Raw genomic sequence first — 13583 nt, forward strand, 5'->3', positions numbered from 1 at the left:
ATGCAAGTCCCTTTTCGAAAAGCATATTTTCCAAAATAGAGCTATTTACAAACTCTATTGTATGCACAAAGACATGCATTGATCTAATCAATAACTAATGTGTTAATCATTTTTTCTTGCATGTGGATATATGTATTTTACAAAGGAAATCTAATACATTTATTCCAAGTAACTACTTGTTTTACTTTCCATAGTACTTATTATTTTCGGCACAAAAATCCATATTTCTCTTTAAAATATCTAACACAATAGTTATATCTCCATACATGTAATCAACTATTGTTTCTATTGTTCTACATATCTGTTCTTTTCACATAGTTATTTTCCAAAACAGATATTTCTCTTTTGTATGTATAAGTTCTCATGCATTTGTTTTCATGAAAGTGTCATAATCAACCTTTCCTTTCAGCATGAGAACTAAGATAATAATAATTTTAACTTTTTGTGCAATAAACCATGCAATTAAATCAAACTATCCAATTTACAACACAAAAGTTGTTTATCTTCTTACCCATCAAAAGATGTAACCTTTCCAAACCCTTGCAAAGCAACTAACACAATTAACTTATCTTTTCTTCAACAAATAATTATGTCTTATAAACACATAAGGTAGTTATTAAAACTACATGTTTCAAAAGGAAATCTCACTTTCCAAGAAAACAATTCAATTAACTTTTCTCTTTTATTTTTCACCACCCATGAAATTATTTCACAAGTTACCCTCTTTAATCTATATTCACTTCCAAGAAAATAACTTGGATAAGAAAAGAGCATGCATCCTATCTTTTCTTACATAAAAGGCATTTGCATTGTTAACGCATTTGCATTGTTATATAAATAGAGGAAATATTAGTGATCTTTTAATGCTGCAAATATATTTATAATAAGAATCTTTTTCTATATATAGTAATAACAATCTTTATCTACTACAATATTATATTTTCTTTACCAAGAAAAATATATAAAAATCAATCTTTATCTACATGTTGTAATATATTCTCTTTTTACTATATATATATATATATATATATATATATATATATATATATATATATATATATATATATATATATATATATATATATATATATATATATATATATATATATGCAGAAATCTATCATAATTTCTTAATCTTTCCATTCAAGAATGACATATATATCACTAAACACAACAACATGATATTTTCCAAAATCTCAAAAACAACTTATTCTTCTTAGTAAAAATAATGTAGTTACTTATCTCTAGTCAAAATATATCTAGATAATCTCTTGTAGACTAGAGAAAACCACCGTGCGAAGACTATTAAGGAAAAAATGAAAATAATAATTGCAACATTCTCCAATTTAGGTAATTTCCACCATCCTTGTCGATCAATGTGTCTCCACGGCATCTATTTCCACACTAAGTCCTGCTACTGATATGTGAAAGAAGTTGTTTTCCAAATGCATAGATAAGACAAGCTTCAGCCTCTCTAAAACACATGCACCAAACTCACGCATGCACAAACCTACGACCCAAAAGAAAATACCTCCATCTACTCAAAGGAAAAGAACTGAACCCTTCCACTGTCTCCCCATCATTTTCTTGGAACTAACAATGGTAGTTACAATTCCTTCCATAACTACTTGATTCCATATGTCGACAAGTTAAATAATAATATTATGTAATTATATGTGTTTCGATAGGGATGTTACATAATTCCCTCCTTAAAGAGAACACCATCCCCGATGTTCATCTATCACTGGGACTTAATTGATACTCATTATATAAGAATCCAAACAACTGAAAACGAGATCCTTTCCCTTCAAAATGAAGGATTCCATTTCCAACGAATACCAATATGCAAAAGAAATAATGCTGATCTATAGTCATAAGAATTTATAACTAGAAAACTAAGCAATTTGTACTTTCCATAACTTCGCCACTATTCAATTATATAGAAACAAAACAAAATCTCTATACCAACTTATTGTTACTTACCAGTTACTCTTACAAGTCATGGCCTCTTTTACGCAAGCATTTCAATAGTGATTGGATGACCCATCAACACTCCATGGTAAGTAACATGTAATGTATGACTAAAAAATTCAATCACATTAGTCACAACATTTTTAATCAAATGAAACAATTTTAACTATCAGTCAATTATGTAATGTGAGGTGATATTTAAATCACAATACTTTTACAAGTACTTAGAGAGCACTAACACTCTAATAATCAAAATGATAAATCAATGCACTGCATGCACATTGTGTATGCACATTGTCTTAACTCCCACTAAACACATCCACATAGTTCTTCTAAAAGTACCCAAAGAGCACCTAGCTCTCTAATCATCAAAATAGTCAATAATTGCACCAAGTGAAAATTGTCTTAGCCCCTACTAAGACGTTCACAATATTGGTAATACAATAAAGGAACTAAAATTCCAATAACTCCTTACTGAGTACTACACTCCTTTGGTGTTAAATTTTCATAACATATTTTACACAGCTATAGATAAAATTCATTTTTAACACACATATGACTTATTAATTAATGTGTTCTCCTATAAGAACCATAATCACAAAGGAATGATCTTCCCAACCCATGGGAACTAGTTTTCACAACCAGATGGAGTCATTTTCACATCCAGATAGTTTCTTTGGTAGAGACCTTACCAGATCTAACATGGGATTCCACTTACCAACAAGATTAAGAATTCCAATGACCACATAGGGTCCAATATAGGATTCCTCTGGCAGTGTCTTGCCTATTCCTCTGACAACATCCTGTCTATGAGGAATTTTGGGCCTCCTCCAACAAACTCTGAATCAACAAAGTTGCCTCAGGTTTTTTACCCTCTTCACCATCTTGGCCAACTCTTTCCCCTTATTGAGATCATTTATCTCTAGAGAAAGGAAATTTGGGAAGGAAAGTTCCATAAACCCCTCTGGGCAGGCAACAGCCATCAACCCAAGGCTTTATGGCCTTTCACGATTGTCGACAACTGCCTGACATGTTAAATTTATCTCTTAGCACTCTTCTCCATAATAATTTACATAATGAACCATATGCACATTAGCATTAACCAAAGAAACATTCAAGTACACCATGGATTTATACTTAACGCTCAACATGGGTCCACAATATCTAGATTGACACGAAACATACATGTCATATTCATTCTGATTTTCCAAGTAACGCAATCATGCATATCATATAACATTATACTTTCTCATTTAAGGTTGCAATAACATTATACTTTCTCATTTATAGTTGCAATGCGATTTTACCTTGACAGGTTTTCTTGTAGCTATTGAGCTACCACTACTTAATTCCATCAACAACGTTAGTCATAAAGATGCATCATTTAAAAAGTATTCACATTCTAAATCATTCCCAATTTCCATAGTGTAATGTCATTAACAACCCGATACATGAAGTAATTACCATAATCACTTGTTTACGAATTGTAATAAGTTTAAATCAAATTCATTTCATGCATATAATTTTTATTAGTTATTCATGCAACACTAACCAATCACGCCTACCAACCATCTTAATGCAGCCATGGAAAAACTTAATCAACAATTAGTTATTACAATCAAATCTCACTACTTGACTCATTGTTTATTTTCAATATCTAAAGGGGTTCTTCCAATGTCCTTTCAAAACACTCTATTGTCCTATTCAAGGATGTTCCCCTTATTTAGATTCATGCATTCACCCATTAAAAGTAGTGCATTGTAACTTCATTCATGTTCATTAAATGTATCATTAATATTTCCACATTTGCAAAAGTTGGCATTTTATTGTCACATTCCTTAGTGAGTGTTCAAGATTGTTTATAAATGTGACAAAGGTTTTATTGTCTTTTATCCCCATCAGGATTCAAATGTCGTGAACATAGTTTTGCAACATAATTTATTACTTACTATTCAATGTAGTTATAAACATGAATCACACATATCATGTCAAAATAGTGTACTGCATAAATAAATATCTATATAGTTAGACTTATACCTGACTTGATGGTCACCAGTAGCATATCTCGATTTCCTTTCTGCTTAAAAATTCGCAAAGGCCCCAGTGCTGCAACCTTTAGCTCTGATACCACTTGTAACATACCCGTGTAACCTCACATGACAATGTAGGGAGTTAGAATTTTTTTACAAAAATTACCAACAAGTAATTGTCCAAATCACTACTCCACATTCCTCATTAACCATTAGATATATTGTTCATTAGTACATAAAGTAACTTTCAATAGAAGACAGTAAGTTGCATAACGATTAACAATCACTGTTGTATTTCTGTTGTAGTGTATTAATATAAATTGTCTGATGAACCTTGAATACATTTCATGATTCCCTTAACGTGATTAATTAATCACATACTTGACATTATGATTATCACATCAAATAAGGAATCAACATCATCAAACTCACACAGTAATCAGTCACATCATTGAACATTGTCATACACTCGAAACCCCAGTGGGTTAAAACCATCAAACATTTAATTTTATTATTAAACACTTGTGAGGGTTTTCACCCCACTTTTAATGTCTTATAAGGGATTCCATCCCTTATTCATTGTTATAGAATATTATAATGAAATATCATTAAAATACCACATACCTAGCTAAAATCTATTACAATCGTCATGGAACCATTTACCCACATATCACCACTCTCTACATCCTTATAGCATGATTGCTCCATCAGTGTACCATCCTGCAACTCGTACTCATGAGCATGGACTGTTAGTTCTTTATCTACCACAATGTTAAACATAATTTGTCTTTGGCACAAACAACCATCATTTCCTGTCATTGTTGTCATCAACAAGCTTTGGTAACATGATTAGATAGAGTAGTAGTCAATCAACAATTAGCCTTTAAAAGTGATCCTTTAACATCTATTCATGTGCATACATGAGATGTAAATAAAATATCACAACATGCTTCTTCTAACAACATTGTACATGTTTAAAAAGATAATTATCAAGCATGTCAAAATAATTACCACGTTACTATGATCATTCTCACACCACCACATGTTCATATCCAAGGAAACCACTGCAACCATTCATTTCATTTAAAGGATACTAACAACTTATCTTTGCTTTTCATGCATGTAATCAGATAAAAGTGTGTTCAAAGAGAGCTATCCCCTTAGATTTTCTTTGTGCATGTAACTAAGTAATCTTTCCAATACAATAGATATTATAAAAATACATTCCCCCTTCTAAGGGAAGGCTAACATGATAGACATCATCATCATGCAAGCAAATGCAAGTCCCTTTTCAAAAAGCATATTTTCCAAGATAGAGATATTTACAAACTCTATCGTATGCACAAAGACATGCATTGATCTAAACAAGAACTAATGTGTTAATCATTCTTTCTTGCATGTGGAGATATGTATTTTACAAAGGAAATTTAGTACATTTATTCCAAGTAACTACTTGTTTTAATTTCCATAATACTTATTCCTTTCGTCACACGAATATGTATTTCTCTTCAAAAGATCTAACACAATAGAACTACAAATCCATGTTTCTCTTTAAAATATCTAACGCAATAGTTATATTTCCATACATGTAATCAACTATTGTTTCTATGCTTCTGTATGTGTTCGTTTCACATAGTTATTTTCTAGAACCGGTATTTCTCTTTTGTATGTATAACTTCTCATGCATTTGCTTTCATGAAAGTATCATAATCAACCTTTCCTTTGGGCATAAGAACTAAGATAACAATAATGTTAACTTTTTATGCAATAAACCATGCAATTAAATCAAACTATCCAATTTACAACACAAAAGTCATTTATCGTTTTACCCATCAAAAGATGTAACTTTTCCAAACCCTTGCAAAGGAATTAATGCAATTAACTTATCTTTTCTTCAACAAATAATTATGTCTTATAAACACATAAGGTAGTTATTAAAACTACACGTTTCAAAAGGAAATCTCACTTTCCAAGAAAACAATTCAATTAACTCTTCTCTTTTATTTTTCACCACCCATGAAATTATTTCACAAGTTACTCTCTTTAATCTATATTCACTTCCAAGAAAATAACTTGGATAAGAAAAGAGCATGCATCCTATATTTCTTACATAAAAGGCATTTGGATTGTTAAGGCATTTGCATTGTTATATAAAGACAAGAAATATTACTCATCTTTTAATGCTGCAAATATATTTATAATAACAATCTTTATCTACTTCAGTATTATATTTTCTTTACCAAGAAAAATATATGATCACAATCTTTATCTATGTGCACTAATATATTTTCTTTACCAAGAAAAATATATAATAATCAATATTTATCTACATGTAGTAATATACTCTCTCTCTCTCTCTCTCTATATATATATATATATATATAGTATGCAGAAATATATCATAATTGCTTAATATTTCCATGCAAGAATGACATATATATCACTAAACACGACAACATGATATTTTCCAAAATCTCAAAAACATCTTATTCTTCTTAGTAAAAAAATGCAGTTACTTATCTTTGGATAATCTCTTGTATACCAGAGAAAAGCACAGTGCGAATAGTATTAAGGAGAAAATGCAAATAATAATCGCAACATTCTCCAATTTGGATAATTTCCACCATCCTTGTTGATCGTGGTGTCTCCATGGCAATCATGTCCACACTAAGTCCTGCTACTGTATGAGAAAGAAGTTGTTGTCCAAATGCATAGATAAGACAAGCTTCAACCTCTCCAAAACGCATGCACCAAACCCACCCATGTGCAAACCTACGACCCAAAGAAAAGGACCTCCATCCGCTCGAAGGAAAATAACCAAACCCTTCCACCCACTCTCCATCATTTTCTTGGAACTCACAATGGTAGTTACAACTTGTTCCGTAACTACTTGACTCCAAATGTCAACAAGTTAAATAATAATATTATGTAATTACATGTGTTTTGATATGGATGTTACAGCGGTTATTGGGATTAATATTTCCAACATGAAAACCATTTGCCTTCCCTTCACTTGTCTTGACAACACTCTCATTTCTATCGTTTAAGAAAAAATTTGTTTTTCTCCTTTGGAATGGTAGAGTTTGAGAAGGCTTTTGGCCTCTCGAAACAACTTTTGGCCTATGGGAAAGTTTCCTTGGTCATTGAGTTCAATTAGCGAGGGAGCGGTGCAAGGGGATAAGGTATTTCTATGGTGATTGTATTTTCTATGACTTGGTATTTCAATGATGGTTATAATAGATCAACCAATCAAGAAAACAAATGTTACAAGGTCCTAGATCTATAGGTTGTTGTGGATTCTTCCACCATGGAAGGGAAGCAACAAGAGGTCATGGTCTTGGAGGAAAAGAAGGTGCGAAAGGGAAGAAAAAAAGAAGAAATTGGCCATCTCTACAATTCTTATAGGAGGATTAAGTTTAGCCTCTCTCAGAAATATTTACGTCTTATACCAGACCTCAAACAATCCTATTTAGCTATGATCAAAGGTTCAAATGGTTGTGCGAGTGTTTAGCGTGTTGCTGCCAAGCTTATTCCTCAATATGATTTATATTCTCCAACTTCCCTTGAAGTTGCTTGTAGAGTAACAATGCAAATTGGTAACTGGAGCTCTTATGTAGCAATGCAGGAGTAAAATAGTGACGGAATAGATTCTGACATGATGAAGGCCTGCCTTTTATGGGCTTGTATATAAGTTTGAGTGTTTTCTATGAATTTCCTTTAAAGAAATAAAACAACAAAGTCCATGCCTAGAGATTATTAGGGACTTTAAGTGCCTCATGTGACTGATAAATGTATCACCACCGAGAGGTTGAAATTCTTCCAAAGAATGCATTAACCAAAGGGCAAGGTTAGATCCTTCATACTTAGAAAATCTTTTCCATAGCCTATTAAAAACTTAAAAATCTTCATCAAGTCATTATCAACATGTGAATGCTCCAACTTATTTTCATTGACGATGATTTTTGATACCATATTATCTTTAGACCATCTAAGTTTTGATGGTTCCCCATCATGAGAGGACTACAAAAGGTTGAAGTTCTCATTGATAGAGATTTTGTCCGAGATAAAAGACAGAGGAACAATAGTGTTATCTAACTCTCTTTTATATTTCGAAGATTTCAGAGGCTCACTATTGTCACGAGTTCCTAAATACCCCAAACCTGATGCAATATATCATTCGTGACCTTAGAGAGATGTTGGGGATCTTTCAGGTGACACATTTCTTTTTAGGACTGAAATAGTTTATATGCTTGTTATTGTTACTAAAAAATGATTTTCCCACATTCTTTCCATTGCAGAAATCATGTTCAAGCATGTCCCTCATTCCCCACGCAAGAAAAACTGAACAAGGAGATGTATATGAAGTTGTTGTATTGCAACAACAAACACAAATCGAGCTGCAACGCCAAACCCAAATCCAAATCCTAGTGGCATTTTCTAGTGAACTTCTTAACACAAAAGTTAGACAAAGGAGATGTATCTCCTAGGGTTTTTTTAAATTACTTTATGTGTATAGAAAAATTTGCATTAAAGCATCAATTCTTTATTGGATAAAAAAATCATGAAAGCCCTCAAGGACCAGCATCTTCCTACCACAAGAACTCATCTTGAGGAAAATGTAGGTCTTGTTCTTCTTACCACTTCATCTAGCAGAAAAGACATGCAATAATTATGTTGATTCCTTCTTTGTCAAAATTAATATTGTTGCAAGCAGCTGAGGGTTTCCACACCTCATATCTTTGACCACTCAAAAGTGAACGAGATTTGGTAAATAAATTGCGTCGACGGATGTTGTTCAGTCCTTGATGCAACCAGAGGCCTCCAAGAGATGTTCCATGGGGCTCATAAATTCACCCACAACTTATCTTACCTGAGGACAACATGAAGAGAACAACGATTTAATTCATTTATTCCAGATAAAACAAACCATTTGTTGGTTATGAAGAAGAGGCTATTGTAACAGCTTCTCATTTTTTTTTAAGAGACCTACCAATCAGATCAGATCTGATTTGGGTTGGTTTTTTTTGGTTTTATCCTGGCTGAAACAGAGAGCCCCATCAAATACAGAAAATCAATCTCTCATTGTTCGATGTCAGTGGCAAAGATTTTCCGAATAATCAGTTGTTAGAGGAGTGAAACATTGGATCTTTTTCATAGTACTACATCCGCAGAGTCGATGTGCCTTGTTATCTCAACACATGCAGATTCGGTGAACAAATTTGATGCAGTCAGAAAAGAATGCGGAGGGTAGTGAAATCACTGATTCGTGTATATAAACTCTGCCCTATGTATATAACTCATAACGTTGCAACATAGTCCATATTCACAACTTAGGCTCCATATAACATATTACACCGTGTCTCATTATTGTGCCCCAGAATGTTGACCTGTGTTTAAACATTGCAATCGATATTAAACTTTAATCATAAGGATGGAACAAAAAACTTGTGATAATGTTATAACGATTCAAAAGCAACATACATATGGTTGGATTATTGTAATCAAGCAGTCATCATCATGTCTTTCATTAGCACAAGAAATTTTGTGATGATTCAATGCCATGTGCTCCTCAATAAAAAAAATATCGCCAATAAATACATCCATTGCATTCATATAGATATTCTTAGGATGTTCTTTTTTTTTTTCATAGATGAATGAAAAAAAAATATAAAAAAATAAGGTCACTTAATGTGTGACAAAGCAATGATGGTGACAAATTTTGTATAATATAAACTTCAAAAAAATTCAAAAACGGAAATATATATATATATATATATATATAAATATAAAATTAAGAATGAAAATTAATATATAGTAAAATTAGAGTTTATATAATAAATTAAAAAAAAAAAATAATAAAGAGTAAAATAAAAAACAAATGGACCATTTAAATATAATCCTATAATAAGTTCTGTTACTTTTTATTTAAAAATTCCAACATCTCAATTATAGGCATTCTTTCGAACATATAGAGAGAAATATACCAAATAATTATATCATTAGCCTCTTTAACAAATTTGAAAAATAAATTTAAAAAAATTTCATCCAATAGTAAAATCAAAAACCAATAAACCTTTTAAATGTAATCATAAAATAGAATGTGTTACTTTTTATTTCAAAATTCCAACATCACAAGTGTTTTTCTAAACATATAGAGTGAAATATACGAAAATAAATACATCAATAGCCTTTTTGACAAATTTTCAAAGCCAACAAACATACAGTTTGTGTGAGAAAGAAAATTCAAGTTATGATTTGCATTATTTATTGTATTTTTCAAAACTAGATCACTCATTATAAGAATGCAAAAATACCAAGGAATATTAGAATGGGAATTCATAGAACTTGTGTAAATCTCAAATCCATAATTTGGAAATGAAAGAGGTAAACAAAATTCATTGTTTTAGTATAATATATTAAAATTCTAGAATTTAAAAGAAGTTCCTCTATGAAAAGGGGAAGATTGGAGATTGAAGAGTAAGGTTATTTAGTTAGATTGAAGAACATGATGGTGACAAATTGTGTAACATATAATACAAAATTGCAGAAATTCAAAAACAGAAATCAACAATAATCATTATATTTCAAAATATTATATATCTATATCTATATCTATATATATATATATATATATATATATATATATATATATATATATATAACATTAAAAATTAATTTGAATATATAATAAAATTAAAGTTTATACAATAAATTAAAAAAAAATCAATAAAAAGTAAAATAAAAAACAAATGAACCATTTAAATATAATCATAAAAGAAGATGTGTTACTTTTTATTTAAAAATTCCAAACATCCCAATTCTAGGTATTCTTTCAAAAATATATAGAGAAATATACCAAATAAATATATCATTAACCTCTTTAACATATTAAAAAAAATAAAAAAATTAAAAAAATCATCCAATAGTAAAATCAAAAATCAATGAACCGTTTAAATGTAATAATAAAATAGAATGTGTTACTTTTTATTTGAAAATTCCAACATCTCAATTATAGGTGTTTTTTCAAACATATACCAAATAAATATATCATTGTTGTCCTTAACAAATTTTCGAAGCCAATAAACATACAGATTATGATTATGTAGGAAAGAAAATTCAAGTTATGATTTGCATTATTTATTGTATTTTTCATAGATCACTAAATATAAGAATGTAAAAATACCAAGGAATATTAGAATGGGAATTCATAGAACTTGTGTAAATCTCAAATCCATAATTCGGAATTGAAAGAGGTAAAAAAATATTCATTGTTTTAGTAGAGTATATCATAATTTTAGAATTTAAAAGAAGGAAGTTCCTTTATGAAAAAGAGGAAGTTTGGAGATCGAAGAGTAAGGTTATTTAGTTAGATTTAGGTTAGCGGCAGTGCTCAAGCAACACTATGTGGGGCATCAAGGATGAAAAAATATAAAAGATTACCTCTTTTGAGCGTTTGGTTAATTTATAGAAATATCATTTTACAAAACGTTTTAAAACACTTGAGGGAGTTACTATCACAGAATCGGTTTGAATGTCTCTTTTATTCCCCATTTTGGTTCAAAAGAAGATAATCAACATTTAATTGAAGGGAATACTTAAGATGAGTTAAAAGAGGTAATGCAAAATTTTTAGAAGGATTAAAGTCCATGTCTAGACAGATGGACCATTAAACTCTTCATATGTTTCTATGAACTAATAGGCGTGGTTATCCTTTGAGTTGCTGAAAAGTCTCGAATCTCTGGTAGAATGTTGGTAGTCTTCAATTCAACTTTCATAACACTTATTCCCAAGGTAAGTGATCCTCAGACCTTTGAATAATTCTAACGAATATCTCTTTGTAGTTATATCTATAAAATAATTGCGAAGGTAATCGCAAGAAGAATCAAGTCCATTTTATCAAATTCCATCTTTGTAGAAAACATTATTTTTTTGGAAGGCAAGAAAATTCATGAAGCAATACGGGTGACATAGTAACGGTTTGGCATAGTATGAAAACCAAAATTCTAAAGGGGGAAATTATAAATATTAAACTCTTAAAAGCTTATGATAGAGTATGTTATATGTATATCGGGTTGTTATTAACCCATATTGGGTTCAGTCATTTTTTCATTTTTTTTATAACTTGGATTATGGAATGTTTATCTTGAGTGTCCTTTGTGATTCTAATAAATGGCTTTTGATCTCAAACTTTTCGTGATGAATGTGAGCTCAGAAAAGGTTTTTCATTATCCCCTCTTTTTTCCCTTCTCATTATAGAGGAGTTTAGCAAGGCTTTAGCTAATTTGAAACGAAGAGGTGTGTTTCAAGGTAGTGTTGTTGCTACAAATTTTTATATTACACACTTACTCTTTAGGGATGACATTTCGATTTTTTGTGTGGGATATTAAAGAGGCACTAAAAATATTGGAGAGGCATTAACCCTCTTTGGAATTGCAACGAGGATGCAAATGAATTTTCGAAAATCTACCATCTCCACGCAGAAGCTAGTAGATGAAGATATATATATTTTAGCCAATGTCTTCCCGTGAAATGAAAGTTGCATCATAAGGTTTGAAATATTTGGGGTTTCATTTAAAACCAAATAATTACACAAATTTTGATTGGAGATAGTTGATTGCAAAAATAGAGAAAAGATTAATCTACAGGAGTTTGAGATGGTTTTCAAGAGAAATTCATTTGGTTCTAATAAAATCGTTGCTAGAGGCCATCCCTATAAATTGGATGTCTTTAGAATGGATTTTGAAAGTAATTTGGAGATAATGAGAAACATGTGTTCATCGTTTTTGCGGGCATGCTCAAGAGATCATTTTGTAACACCCTAGGTTGAATGGGAGAGAATTGCAATGCAAAAACGTTTTGGAAGATTGGGGTTAAAAAATTCTTTCTTGTTTCTCCAAAGCTCTAGTAGAAAAAAATGTTTGGATGGTGATATGCACAAATAACTTTTGGAGTGAAGTGATGAAATAGAAATATATTTTCCATGATTTTATAAAGGACTAGATAATAAATCCAAGCAAAGGTTGTAATAATTTTTCTTTGGTTTGGCGAGAAATTCTGAATGCTTTTGAAGTAATTGGGACTACACTTGCTTGGAATATTAGCAAGAGGATTAGATTTTGTGTGGGTGCTGACCCTTTGGCTAGGTGTGATAGAGATCATTTTTTATGGACATAAAATTCGACAAACCTTTTAATTAAGAAAGGTTTTTCCAGATTATCCCATATAGGGAATCCTAAAAAAACTAACATTTGGCACCATGGTTGGAAATTGGCTGAGAAATTGGAACTCGATGAGGAATACAGGGTGGTTTGGGATTCATATATAGCATCCTTATCGAGGGAAAATATTAGACTATCGGATGATGAATATGAGTTAAATATTAGACTATCGGATGATGAATATGAGTTGATCTGGATTGGATTGCATCGTGGAACCTACACACCCAAGAAAGGTTATGTATATGTTAGGGCTAAGAGGTTGAATATTGAATAAAAGTGGTGGTGGAAATAAATTTGGAAAGAAAGGTGTCCCTCAAAAAAAAAAATATGTGGTGTATCTTGACCGAGAAGGTGCCTACTTGCG

This window comes from Pinus tabuliformis, chromosome J (assembly GCF_031772625.1).
Source record: "Pinus tabuliformis cultivar Carrire ecotype Pingquan chromosome J, CPIR1, whole genome shotgun sequence".
In the NCBI taxonomy this organism is placed as follows: domain Eukaryota; kingdom Viridiplantae; phylum Streptophyta; class Pinopsida; order Pinales; family Pinaceae; genus Pinus; species Pinus tabuliformis.